At 40.6% G+C, this 13457-nt stretch overlaps 1 protein-coding gene across 2 annotated transcripts in view; it reads right to left on the bottom strand.

Annotated features, from left to right (window-relative positions):
* RAB7A (RAB7A, member RAS oncogene family) overlaps positions 1–13080 on the bottom strand; it is a 51401-nt gene extending 38321 nt beyond the window's left edge. The window contains exon 1 of one of the 2 annotated variants that reach the window (XM_027863825.1): positions 12858–13080. The gene's annotated coding sequence lies outside the window, so the exon portion shown is untranslated. The remainder of the gene's footprint in view (positions 1–12857) is intronic. The other variant, XM_027863824.1, reaches the window with a different exon arrangement.
* Positions 13081–13457: the final 377 nt, after the last annotated feature.

The raw sequence follows: 13457 nt of genomic DNA, 5'->3' as shown, positions 1-13457 counted from the left end.
GTCTGTCACACAGTTTATCACTTATGTACTGTAAAGTTGTTTTTTTTTCTTCTCCTAAATCCTCTAGACAAAATACTGAATGCTAACCATAAGTGCTCAGGGTACAGGAAGACTGGAAAAAAAACAACAACAAAGAAATTTAAAATCCAGTTAGAATAAACACGTACAAAAAAGTTAGCATATAATTATATTGTTTAGCAAGTAGTAATAACTTTCCACAACTGACATTAAAATTGTGCTTTAGAGAGGATTTTATACAGCGAGTGCTCAATACTGACTTTTAACAAACACATCACTCTCCTCCATAGTCCCCCAACAGATTCAAGTCTTCAACTTTGGGAGTTCCAGTGTCTACTGTGTGCAAAGCAGTGTGTGATACAAGGCAAAAGAAAAACCACAAAACACCTTATGGAGCTTACAATCTACTGGAAAACTACAACATATTTACACATGAGTACATGCGAGGTAATCTGGGGAGGGAGAGAAACTAGCAAGGGAGAGGGCAGAAAGAGAAAAATCAGTTTGCTGATGTGTACGTGTGTGCATGTATGTGTGTGTGTACGTGTATACATACACACACACTGCAAGCTGAAAGATAAGGCCATTTGGGAAGAATCACTGAACACGAGAAAAAAAATGATAGTTATATTGTGTATAAAGGTATAATGTGAAGCAATAGTTGCCTACTGACATTTTGAGAGTACTCGTTTTAAAGTGCTGAGAGCAAAAGGATTTAATCCTCCCAGAAAAACTAAGTGTTTAGAAAACTAGCATCCTTCAGACACATCAATCTACCAGTATTCCTTTTAAAAAGCACTAAAGATAAAATATGACATAATGGCTTATTTTTAGTCAATTTAAATTTGAAAGTATAGGTCAATTGGGATGAAGAAGTAGAGCAAGCAAAACGCTGACCCGATCATGGCTATCAGAGATCTGAGACACATTCAAGCTGTTTCCCAAACTATATTTCAAATGATGTGAATAAAGGGTCTTAAAGAACATTTTCGTGCTGGTGATTTTTCATATATAACTAAAATGTTATATATGAAATTCTATCAGAAATCACTATTGGCATATTTTTAGGTGAGATTTTTATTTTGCTCCAAAAACTACCTAACCTCTTCTTCTTTCCCAGGATATATGCCCAGACTCTCTCTCCTTCCCAAACCAGTATTTATGAGTCATGACAATCAATATATTTCAAAAAGCCTCCAAAGTGTTCCTTGGCAAAATTAAATTGAAAAAACAATGATGTCTCAACCCTTTATTTTTCAGGGGGAAAAACAGAAATTTTTCTTACCTTGAACTTCCTTCTCCTCTTAAAAACAAATTTAGAGCCTATAAAGTTTTTTAATTTTGTACTTTCAATTACTACAAGGAAAAAAAGCAGAGGGCAAATTCCAAATTTACTGTTCTAAACATTGTGCTTTAAATGTTACTGCTTTCTAAAGTCTCTAAATTCTATTGGCTTCTTAAATTAGCTTCAACAGCATGAACTAAGTGACTAGGACTAAGAGGCAGAATTAAAAAATAAAACATTCAAGTGCCTGCTTTTGTGTCCAGCACTGATTCAATGTTATGAAAAGATAATTCTAATAAACTGCCTTGATTACTTGTACTTGGTATAAGTTTCTATTCCCTCACCCTCCACTCCACAAAATAAATCTGTGATCTCCACAAGGGTATTTCCTCTATCAATATGGATTGCAAGCTATCCATTCTCAGCTTTGGGATTCTAAAACATCTACAAACAAAGACACAAAGAAAAACATACCTTGGGTACAAATTCAAATAGAATTTCTGGAAGAGATAAAGCAAGAGTTAAAAAAAAATAACATGACAGCCCTTGAGGAAAAACTGGAAAACAAATGAGAGTTATGGAAGAAAGAAATTAATAACTTGGCAGAAGAGGTACAAAACCTCACCCAAAGAATAAACTCCTTGAAAATTGGAATGGACCAGAAGCTAATGCTTCCATGAAAAATGATTAAAACAAAGTCAAGAGACTGAAAAAATAAAATATAAATCTCTCATAGCAAAGCAACTGACCTGGAAAACAGATTAAGGAGAGAAGATTTAAGCATCACTGGAATACTGAAAGTATGACCAAAAGGGTCTCATCATTTTAAGAAATCTTTTTTTTTTTTTTTTTTTGCTAATGCAGGTGGGGTTAAGTGATTTGCCCAGTCATACAGCTAGTGAGTGTTATGTGTCTGAGGCTGGATTTGAACTCAGGTACTCCTGACTCCAGAGCCAGTGCTCTATCCACTGTACCACCTAGCTGCCCCCATTTTAAGAAATCTTAAAGAAAACTGCTCAACTCTCTTAGAAAGAGAGGGGAAAGTGGAAATACAAAAACTTTACAGATCACCTCCTGAAAGGAATGCCAAACTAAAAACTCGCAGAAATATTACAGCCAAAATCCAAGCTTTCAGGTCAAGGAACACTTCAAGCAGCCAGAAAGAAAGAATTCAGGTACCTGAAGCGCCACAGTCAGGATCACATGTGATTTAGCAGCCACCACTGTAATGGAGTGGAGAGCTTAGAATCAGTATTCCAGGAGGCAAAGAATATTGATTTTACAACCAAAAATAACTTACCCAGCAAAACACAGAAAATAGATCTTTAGTGAAAGAGTACTTCCAAATGTTCCAGTTGAAAAGATCAGAGCTATGTAGCAACTTTGAAGTGCAAACACAGGATTAGAGAAACTAAAAGTTTTTTCTGTGGCAGTGGAGAACTGGAAACTGAAGGGGAAGCTCAGCAATTTGAGGAAAAGTGAACAAATTATGGTATATGTAATGGAATATTACTGTGCTCTAAGAAATAATGAAGGAAATGGTTTCAGAGGAACCTAGACTTGTATGGACTGATACAAAGTGAGCAGAACCAGGAGAACAAATTATACAACGACAACAATATTGTGAAGAAACAACTTTTAAAGACTTAAGAACTCTGATCAGAATAATAACCAACTACAATTCCAGAGGTCTAATGATTAAAAACATGCTACCCACCTCCTTGATAGAGAGGGGAGGGCAGCTAGGTGGGTCAGTGGATAGAGCTCTAGCCTTGGAGTCAGGAGGACTTGAGTTCAACTCTGGCCTCCACACTTGATGATTACTAGCTGTGTGACCCTGGGCAAGTCACTTAACCCCATTACTGAAAGCAAGACTCGTGCCCCCCCCATGGCCACTTTAGAAATTTGACTATGTATTTGTAAAAGAGGTTGTGTTTTTCTTTCTTAATTGGAGATGGGTGGAATAGTGAAAATTTTTGCAGATCGAAAATAAAATTAGAAAAAAAAAGAATCATTAAACTTCAAGAACAAGAATTCTTCAGCGAACTATGGGAAGGCTTGCCCACACTAATATGGAATCAGGAATATATAATAGCTACAACATGAACAAAAAGAACAATAAAACAAAACTGAACGGTGTAAAAGAATTGAAAAAATGAACCTACTTCCATTCACTGCAAAAGGGGAGACTATGAATATGAAACATTACATATACTGTCCTACTCACTCACTGCACTGATTTTGCTGAACTGTCTTTTTAAGAGATGGTAAGAATCATGTATTGCTAAATGAATGCAAAAAACCTAAAGACAATCAAAAAGTGAATAGTCGATAAACAAGTCTGTATTGTTGTTCGATATTAAGTACCTAACAAAACATTTTATAAATATGAAAAAAAAAAAAAGCTTAAGCAAAATGGACCAGTCACTACTCCAGTTGCTACTAGGCGGCTATTTTCTAGCATGATAAATGATCCCCGACCACCAGTTTCAAGTTGGCTGTCCTTGACAAATTCGTCATCTGGCCAGAATGAATTACCTCCTTAGGTCCTAAAAGAACTGGCAGATGGGAAAGGAAAAGAGAAGAGGTACCACAAAAATTGTATAAGGACAAATGTCTTGATTTTAAAAAGGGGGAGGGGGGTAGTTTTGCAAATTTTGGGCCAGTCAGCTTGACTTCATTTCTTGGGAAAATTCTAAAAAGAATCATTAAAGAGATGGTTGTTAAATATCTAAAAAAGGAAACTGGTGATTATAAAGAACCAAAAAGGCTTTATCAAAAACAAGTCACATTAGACCAACCTCACATTCCTCTGATAGGACTGCTGTTCAGTTGTGTCCAACTCTCCTTCACTACATTTGGGGTTTTCTTGGCAGAGACGCTGGAGTGGTTTGCCATTTCCTTCTCCAGCTCATTTTAAAGACAAGGAAACTGAGGCAAACAGAGTTAAGTGACTTGCCTAGGGTCACACAGCTAGTGTGACCAGATTTTTGCTGAGGTCAGATTTGAACTCAGGCACGGCACTCTATCCATTGCAGGCACCACCTAGATGCCTTCTGGCAGGATTATAGGAAAGCTAGGGATTTAGCTGGCTGAAATTTTAGCAAAGTTTTAGAAAAAGTTATCTCATACTATTCTTGGGGAGATGATGGAAAAGATATGGATTAGATGATAATATAATCAAATGAATTCAAAACTGGATAAATGGCAGGTCTCAAAGAGATAATGTCAACATGCTACAGTAGGTCTCCAGTGGCATACTCCAGGGATGTATATGTATGTATATACTTGGCTCTGGTGGGTGATTTAACAAGAACCATCTCCGGTCATCCTGACCTATATCTCTGAAAAGCTTAAAATCTTTTAGCACATCTATCCACACTGTAACAAAATCATAGCCAGTATACTGTGTAGAAATTTATTCCGCAGGATGAGAATATTATAAATTTATTCAACAGAGACAGTGTATGAAATGTCATATGTAACCTATACAATACTTTGTTAGAGGCAAAAGTTGCCACTACTACCAATTGCAGTCAAAATGCTACATCATTTTAAATAAGTAATTCTAACAGCATGGGGACTATTCTTACTAGGTCAAAGTGAAGTGCACTGAATGCTGCTGGTAGTATCTACTACTATGTTAAACTCACCTCAGAGATATTACAGCCCAGTATCTGAGCGAGTTCTACCAGCAGAACAGGTCCAAATTACTGATGGAAAAACAAGCTCAAAGTCAGATTAAAGTAATAATTTTTAACTGATACAAATACTTTCATTAACATAATGCTACTGAAACATCTTCAAAACCTGCTTTGAATGGGCAAAGAGAAGAAAAGATCAAACCTAGAAAGAGAATTTTTTTAAAATGCTGCCTTTCAACAACAAAATGCATTTAATAAGTACCAATAACATGCCAGCTACTATGCTAGGTGGTGGGAATACAAGACTGCAAAGCAATCCCTATCCTCAAGGAGCACACTAACACAACACACACATATAAGGAAATAGTAGAAAAAAATACTGGAAGCAGCTAGGAGGCACAGTAGAGTGCTGGGGCTAGAGTCAGGAAGACCTGATTTCAAATCTGACTCTAAGACATACTAGCTGTTTGACCCCAGGCAAGGCACTTGACTTCTGTTTGCCTCAATTTCCTCATCTGTAAAATAGGGATAATAACAGCACCAACCTCAAAGGCATGTTATAAGGATCAATGCTAGGCACATACTAAGCATTACATAAATATTAGCCATGATTATTATTAAATAATATATGTGGTAATCTAGTGAGGGCACTAGTAGTTGGACAATACAGAAAGGCTTCAGGAAGGAGGTTAGGACCTGAGGCTTGAACTAAATTTTAAAGGAAGCTAGGGATCCACAATACCAGACCGGAAGGACAATTTGTGCAAAGGCACAGAGAAAGGAGAAACAATGTCATGGATGGAGAACAGCAAGCAGACCAATTTGGCAAGAGTTACTGAAGAAAAGCTATATACGCCCTATCTGTAGTTCATCCTTGGAGCAAGAGGGAGCCACTGGAATCTTTTTTTTGCGGGGGGGGGGGGGGGAAGCTTAGTATAAAAGATAACAAGTTGTTTTAGACTTGCTGAGTTTGAAATGTCTACGGGATGTTTATTGCAAAGTTGTACCAACCACCGAGGGGACACTTCCCTCTAGACTCCTGTGGACACTTCAAACCCCTCATGTCCAAAACAAAACCCTTCTTTTGAACTTCCCAAGCTTCTAGCCACCCAGGTTAGAACCTCCAAATCATCCTCAGCTCTTCTCTCCCACACCCTCTCAATTCTCCGTCCACGCAATCTCTGGCATCAATTCCCTTCTCTGCTTACAGAGCTAGAATCCAGGTCCATATAACCTATTAGTAGAACTATTAAAAATAGCCTCCTATTCTGGGAGGCTCCAGTCTATCTTACGCACAGCAGCCAAAGTGATATGCCTAAAGGTCTGATCATGTAACTAACCCCTGCTCAAAAATCTTTGATAGCTCTTTATTGTCTCAAATAAAACACAAATTCTTATTTGACATTTAAAGCCCTATACAATCCAATTCCAGACTATCTTTCCAACATGTTGTGCATTACTCCCCTTCACCACTCTACGTATTAATATCCATAATAATAGGTAGGATTTATACAGCACTTTAAGGTTTGCAAACTGTTTTATGTGCTATCTTATTTGTTCCTCACAACTCTGAGGCAGATGCAATAGCATCTCCCATTTTACAGATGAAGCTGAGAAGTTAAGACTTGCCCAGAGTCATGGAGCTAGGTAGCATCTGAGGCAAGATCTGAACCCAGGTCTTCCTGATTCCAAGTACAGCCCTATCTACTGTACCACCTGACTACCTTGACCAATTTGATAATCCTCACACACAACATTCCATTAATTTTTTCCAGGCCTCTGCACAGGCATGGAATATAATCCCTCCTTATTTCTGCCCCAAAGTTCTACTGAAGTTTGAGACACTTCTGGCTTCTCCTACATACACCAGTGCTCCCCCCGATTACATAACTTTACCTATATGTATACATGTCATCCCGGTCAGCCTCCTCTCCCCTCTCTACCCCACTAGAATATAAGCACCTTCTAGTTAGGAACCAAAGTCCAGACCAGTATCTGGTACACAGGTAGTGTAATGGATACAAGCCAGGCCTGAAGTCAGGAAGACTCTTATCTTCCTGAGTTCAAATCTGGCCTCAGACACTTACTAGTGGTGTGACCCTGGCCAGGTCACTAAGAAAACACCAAATGGGGTCACAAAGAGTTGGACACAATTGAAAGGAATGAACAGCAACAAAAATTATGTACCTATACAGTAGGAGCTTAATATTTGCTTGTTGACTGATGACAAACTGGAGCTCAAGAGAGGAACAAAGACATGATATACAGATCACTCATCTGCAGATAATACAGATCAGTCATCTGCACGGAGATGATAACTGAACTCAAAGGATCAGCCAGTGAATATAGAGAGAAAGCAACAGAACAGAGTTCTGAGGAACATCCAGTTACTTGGGGACAGAGGGGGAAGCTGAGATAGATGGCCCAATAAAGGAGACTGGGGAGTGCAGTGGTCAAACAACTAGGAGAGAAACCCAGAGAGAACAGTGTCAAGAAATGAAAATCAAGAAATATAAAAAAGATAAGACCATTTGGGAGGGGATGATGTTAAACAATGCAGAAAGGTAAAGAACAAGGACTTAGAAAAGGTCTGATCATGTAACTCCTGCTCAAAAAACTTTGGTAGCTCTCTACTGTCTCAAATAAACACAAATTCTTATTTGACATTTAAGGCCCTACACAATCCAATTCCATCAGATCCAGACTGGCAAATTTACTTTGATTATTTGAAATGTTTAAGAATAATGAAAATCTATGTTGGGTCTGGGGGTGGAAATGAAGAGTCTGTTACCATTTGCCATTTCTTGCTTAGTGTCATCCATCTCAAACCATCACTACAACCCATTTCTATAGTTTTCACTACAGTGATTATATTCTCATAGGTGTTACCTCATATGTGTTTTTAGATATTTTGCGTCTGTTTGTGTGTCTTGCTCCCTATATAGATTGCAGGCTCTGAGTCACCCTTCCTCAGCACCAAGCAGTACAAGTTTCAGCACACTGCCAGTACCCAGCTCTCCTTCCCAGCTTCTCCTTCACTGACCCCCATTCACTTCCAGAAAGGCGGCTCCATCTGAACAAAGGTCTGCAGCAGCACAGCCCAAGAAGGGCTCCCTGAAACAGTTGACTGAGCCCTGGGGCAGATTAGTTATTCCCCCTGGTTTGGCAGAGCTGTTTCCCACCGGAAAAGAGGCAGTAGAAGTGAGGGAAGACACAGCCAAGCACTATAACTAATTTTCAAGACTGCAAGAAGCTTATAGTCTACTAAAGGATAGAAACAAAAACTAAAATGGATACAAACACCAGAGTCTGAACACAGAGGACAATATGTAGGCAGTATAAACAACTGAGAATTGTGGCCCTGAAATCAGGAAACCTGAGTTCGATTCCTACCATAGAGATTTAATAGCTATAGGAATCTAGATCTACTGGACAAATCCCTTAACCTCAGACCTTTAGTTTCCTCATCTGTAAAAGAATACTTGGAGGAAAGCATTTTACAAACTTTAAGGTACTATAAAAGTATGAGTTACTAACATTTTCCATATTGATTCCCTTGAAAACCTTGAAGACATATAGTTGATCTCTTTCATGCTTATAAGCTAGGTAATTGTATTTAATCGGCCTGATACACGTCCATCTGTGGTTATTAGCTCAATAGTCATGAGGTAGGTAGTTACCTTGAAGAAACCAATGCCCTACGTGTGTTTGTAATAGGTTGTTTTTCTTGTGTTCTCAATTGCAGGGCAGGAGGGAAGGGTTTAGAGTGAGAGGGTAAGAAGGTGGGTTTTAGCAATTGAGACAATTAAAAAAAAGAAGAAACTATGGAGGGGAGACACACACACCTTTAATATATGTAATAGCACTAATACAAGCTAGGCCATATGAAATTTACTCATTAAATTGGAGAATTCCTAAAGTGGACATTAGTTTTCATTTTGTTGCCACAATTTTGTTGTGTCCATGGAACTCATACTGCTTGGCACTATGCAAAATGAGAAGCAGAATCAGTTAGCTTGATCTCCACAGCAGTGGTGACATCACTTTAAAAAAAAAAAAAGGCAGCACATAGCAGAGGTTCCTCTGTCCTCTTGCATGAAGTAAAGAATTTGCAATAAAGTATGCAAGAAAGGACTGACACAAAACTTTCAAACTATCTCCCAAAATGAAGTATTTTGAAAACAGCTATTCTTTAAAGTTGCTTTTGAAAACCACAGCCCAGAATTGTAACTGATTTCAAATTTAAATATATCTTTGTAAGAAGTAAAAAAAAAATCTAAATTCAACAAACATTTCTTTGACGTGTTCAAATCTATCTGACATACCACTCACCTCTGTTTTGTAGCTGATATAAATAACCACTATTACACTTCAGAGAATTTCAAGAGGCAGAGGCACACTATTTTCCCTATGTTCAGTATAAAAAGTGGGAAGAAAACCATGGCAAGAAGAGAGAAAATGTGGGGGCAGGTAATTTTGAGATTAACACATTGCAAAATGTTACTGCAGCAAACTGCAGATGGAAGAGCAAAGAAATTTATTTAAATGGAATCGACAGTAGTTTGATAACCCAAAGAACCGCAACTGAGAATTCAATAACAATGTTATATATGAGATAAGAGGCAGCAGTAAGACAGTAGGTTTTGGAATACAGAATCGGAGAAGAAAAGAGAAGCAATCACTTATTTCTATCCCCCAAGTCCTTCAGAAGATGACATCAGTGCCAAGCGAACCATTGTTTAGCCTTAATAAGGAGGAAGCCTCCTAGTTTCCATTCCTAGCCCTTGGCTCCTTAGTTCGGCATCTACTAAAATCTGTCATAGCTCTATGTTTAAATTACTTTAGATTGTGGATTAACACTGAACTCATTGGCAGAGTTGGACAGTTTTCAGGAGCACAAAAAACAAACTAGGTAACATCACTGTAGAGACCTCAGTTGTATTTTGCATTAATTTACCTATGCAAGATACATCAAATGCAGACCACACCCACAAACTTTAATTCACAGTGCTTCCTTCAAAATTCAGTTCATGCTCAAGAAAGGTAAAATCCTCAGGCTAAATAAATGTTTGGTTTGGGAGGAGGGGGTGTGAGAAGGCATTTATTTATTTATTTGCTTGCATTTTGATTGCTCCCACTTTGTGGGCAACTCTGATTCAAGGCAACATATGCCATAAGGCTGAGAGGCTTTATGATCATAGGTTTTCTAACCAGAGACACAGTTTACAAAAAAAAAAGTAGACAAAATAAGCATCACTGTTTGGAAGTTGCTTCAGATCCAACTGTTCCTTCATTAAGTAACCACAAACAATCACATGAGATAAAACAGTGTCAAAACACGGTTTTTCTGAAACATCAATGTCCCTCTGATCCACACGGTCTTACTATAGACCCTTCAACAAAAATCCTTGTTCGGACTACGAAAAAGCTGTGAGAGCTGTGGCATTTCACATGGGCAAGCTTTTAATAAAGATATGCTGAATGTAGCTGATAGGACGTGATCCAAGTGTGCAAACTCCTCAATCACTTCAGCTAAAGAAATCAGGAATCTAGCCCATACCCAGTGTGATTGTTTCAAACCTTTCAGTAAGTACATTTCAACAAGTCATTAATATCTGCAGCTCAGTAGGAAACAGATGAGGAATTTGACAAAAAAGCATCATGAAAGCAACAGGGACAAGGAATAGTAGTTAATCCCCCAAATTAAGGATATGCTTTAAGTAACAAGTGAAGCCCTAGGGGTAACTTGTCACAGAGGTACATTGGCGGTATTAACTAGTTTCCCTCAAAATTCAACCTAAACAGACATTTCCCTAACCCATCAAATTCCAAATATAATCTAAAATATCATGTGCCAATTCTGTAATCTGGGTTGACATAAATAAGAAAGAGAAAGCAATAGCTATGCCTGAGTTATATGTCTACATGTTCCCCTTCAGGAAATAACAGTTTGTATGTTTCCAAAGTTTCATTACTGTATGTTCCTATGATATCCAAATTTATTCCACACAAATTCTTGTGCATAAAAAATTTACTATTTTTAATCTGGAGAACAGTATCTGATAGTAATATTCTTTTATAAATCCAAGGAAGAATAAAAAGAATACTTCACAATGAAAATCAACAAAAAGCTGGAATTACTATTTCAGGTTAAATTGGGAAGCTCTTTCCCACATTCCTATCTTTGCCTCTGCTTTCATCTGGAATCCCTCATCCAAAAAAAAAAAAATCTCTACTTATAAACAATCTCTACTTTCTTTAAATCTCTACATTCTTTAAAATTAAATATATATACACATATATGCATATACACACACGGAGGCTTTTAATATTAGGCAGCTTTAAAGATAACATTCTCTAGGGAAGAACCATTCAAACTCAAATCTTGTACAAGGTTCATTTCACTCATCAAGAAATATCTGAACACCAAGTATGGGCAAGTTACCCTACTTAACACCAAGTTCTCATGCTAAACATCTGGAAAGACCCCAGTTCTCTAAAAAGAATAACAATCTGGACAGACTTTACGAATCCACATATGACAAGTCATGTGTTTAAATCAGCTGTTAATGTCACAAGGAATAGACAGTACTTATTCTTTCAGTATCCAAGGAGAAGATATGACCCTTTAAAAGAGAGTATGAACACTTAAACACTAGATCTTCACTTATTTCACTCAATTTTGTTAAAACTCAAATTATAGTAATAGAAATAAGCAGGTACAGAAGGCCAGCTTCCAAGTCTCAGTTTATCTTTTAACAAAGGTAAGTTATCCTGACAGCACTCAAGTGCTCCTAAGTTTACTTAAACGATAGAAGAATGTACTTGAAGTAGCAACTGCCAGCTGAATTACTGGCTTTAGCAAAGAACTGTTCCTTGCTGTTGAAGAAGATCTAGAAAAGCTTTGCCAAAAACAATATCAGACAACACAAGAAAAGTCACTGCAAGCTTCAGGATTCCATTCAAAATGTCTATTTAACCCACTAAACATAACTCAGTAGGATAACCAGAGAAAGCTACTAGGCAACATCTAAATTTAACGCCGCCGCCCCCCCCCCCCCCCCGCCAAGCTCTAGAACCTCACCCCACGAAGGAGCCACGATTTGTTAACACATGTGGATCACAAAAAGCCCTCTGTCTTCCACGGCCTGAAAGGTCTCACATGGACACAACACGAAGGAAAAGCATACTGACCACATGACTTTGACTGATTCAGCTTGACTCAGGTGTTCTGGCGAAGCCTCTCCCAAACAAAAGAATCGAGTTTAATAACTTAATGGGCTCACAGCCTTGACACTTGTGACAAATCCCCGCACCCTCGACTGCAACCGGGGAAACTGTCACGGAAAATTGCTGTTTTGTCATCCTTCTCATCACACGGACGACCTGTTCCTCGTTGGTGAGGAGCCACCAACGCTCATTTCATCATTGCACAAGGCCGGAATCCTTCCCGACCTTCCCTCCTCGCTCGCAAAGCTCGGCGGCCGAGACACTTGAGGAACCACCCCCGAGCGGGTCCTGCGGCCCCGAAGGCCGGCTGGACGGCCGCCCCTTCCTCCCCGCTTCCCGGCACCTAGCGCCCAGTAAACAATCCCACGGCAGCTGACCGCTCTGGCCCCCAACCCCCGGCTCGGGCGGCCCTCGAGGGAAAGAAGGGCGAGCCCCGGGCCCCCGGCGACGTCCCCGTCCGCATCCCGCTGCCTCCGACCGGTCCCGGCGCCCCTGACCAGCGCTCGAACCCCTCCCACGAGGCCCCGGGACCTCCCACTTCATTGTCAGGGGGGCCGGGGCGGCGGGACCCTCGTTAGGCCCCGGCCCCGAGGGATGGGGGAGTCGGAGGGGGAAGGGCGGAGGGGACCCGGGGGCGGGCAGACGGACGGACGGAGGGGGCAGCTGGGCCCGCGGCTCACCGCAGGCAAGAGGGCGGGCGGCTCCTCCGGGGGCTCGGGAGCGATGCCGGATGCGTCTCGAGGGCTCGGCGAACAGGACAGCAGGGAAGAGGGCACTCCAAGTCCGCTCGACGAGGTTCCCCTCTCCTTCTCCTTCACCGCCTCCTTCTTCTTCCACCACCGTCGCCGTCGCCGCCTCGGGCTTTATGGCCAACACCAGCGCTCCGCTCTCACTTCCGCCACCGCCGCCGCCCCGAGCGGAAGTGCCTGTCACGAGGCCCGCGACGCCAGGGCCCGCCCCGTACGTCCGCACGCCTGACACCAGCCGGGCCCGGCCGGGCTGGAGGTCACATGGGCCAAGATGGCGACCCCCAGTCTGAGAAGCCGTTGGTCTAAGGGCGGCGCCATGTTGGACCCCTAGCTGACTTTCCCAGCTCTCCACCCGGGAGAGAGAAAAAAAGGAAGCAATGACAGCATCTCCTTGCAACTCTCAGTGCGATGGCGTCCCCACCATCACAATAGAGCCCTGGGGTTCCGTTCGCTTGTAGGATTCTCATTCAGGACTTCATTCACTCACTTCGTCCAACGAGGATTTATTAAGCGCCTACTGAATGCCGGGTG

The sequence above is a fragment of the Vombatus ursinus genome, unplaced genomic scaffold (genome assembly GCF_900497805.2).
Source record: "Vombatus ursinus unplaced genomic scaffold, bare-nosed wombat genome assembly UNPS02014773.1, whole genome shotgun sequence".
Taxonomy (NCBI): domain Eukaryota; kingdom Metazoa; phylum Chordata; class Mammalia; order Diprotodontia; family Vombatidae; genus Vombatus; species Vombatus ursinus.
The sequence above is the reverse complement of the archived record's forward strand: the minus strand, read 5'-3'. Positions and strand labels throughout refer to the sequence as shown.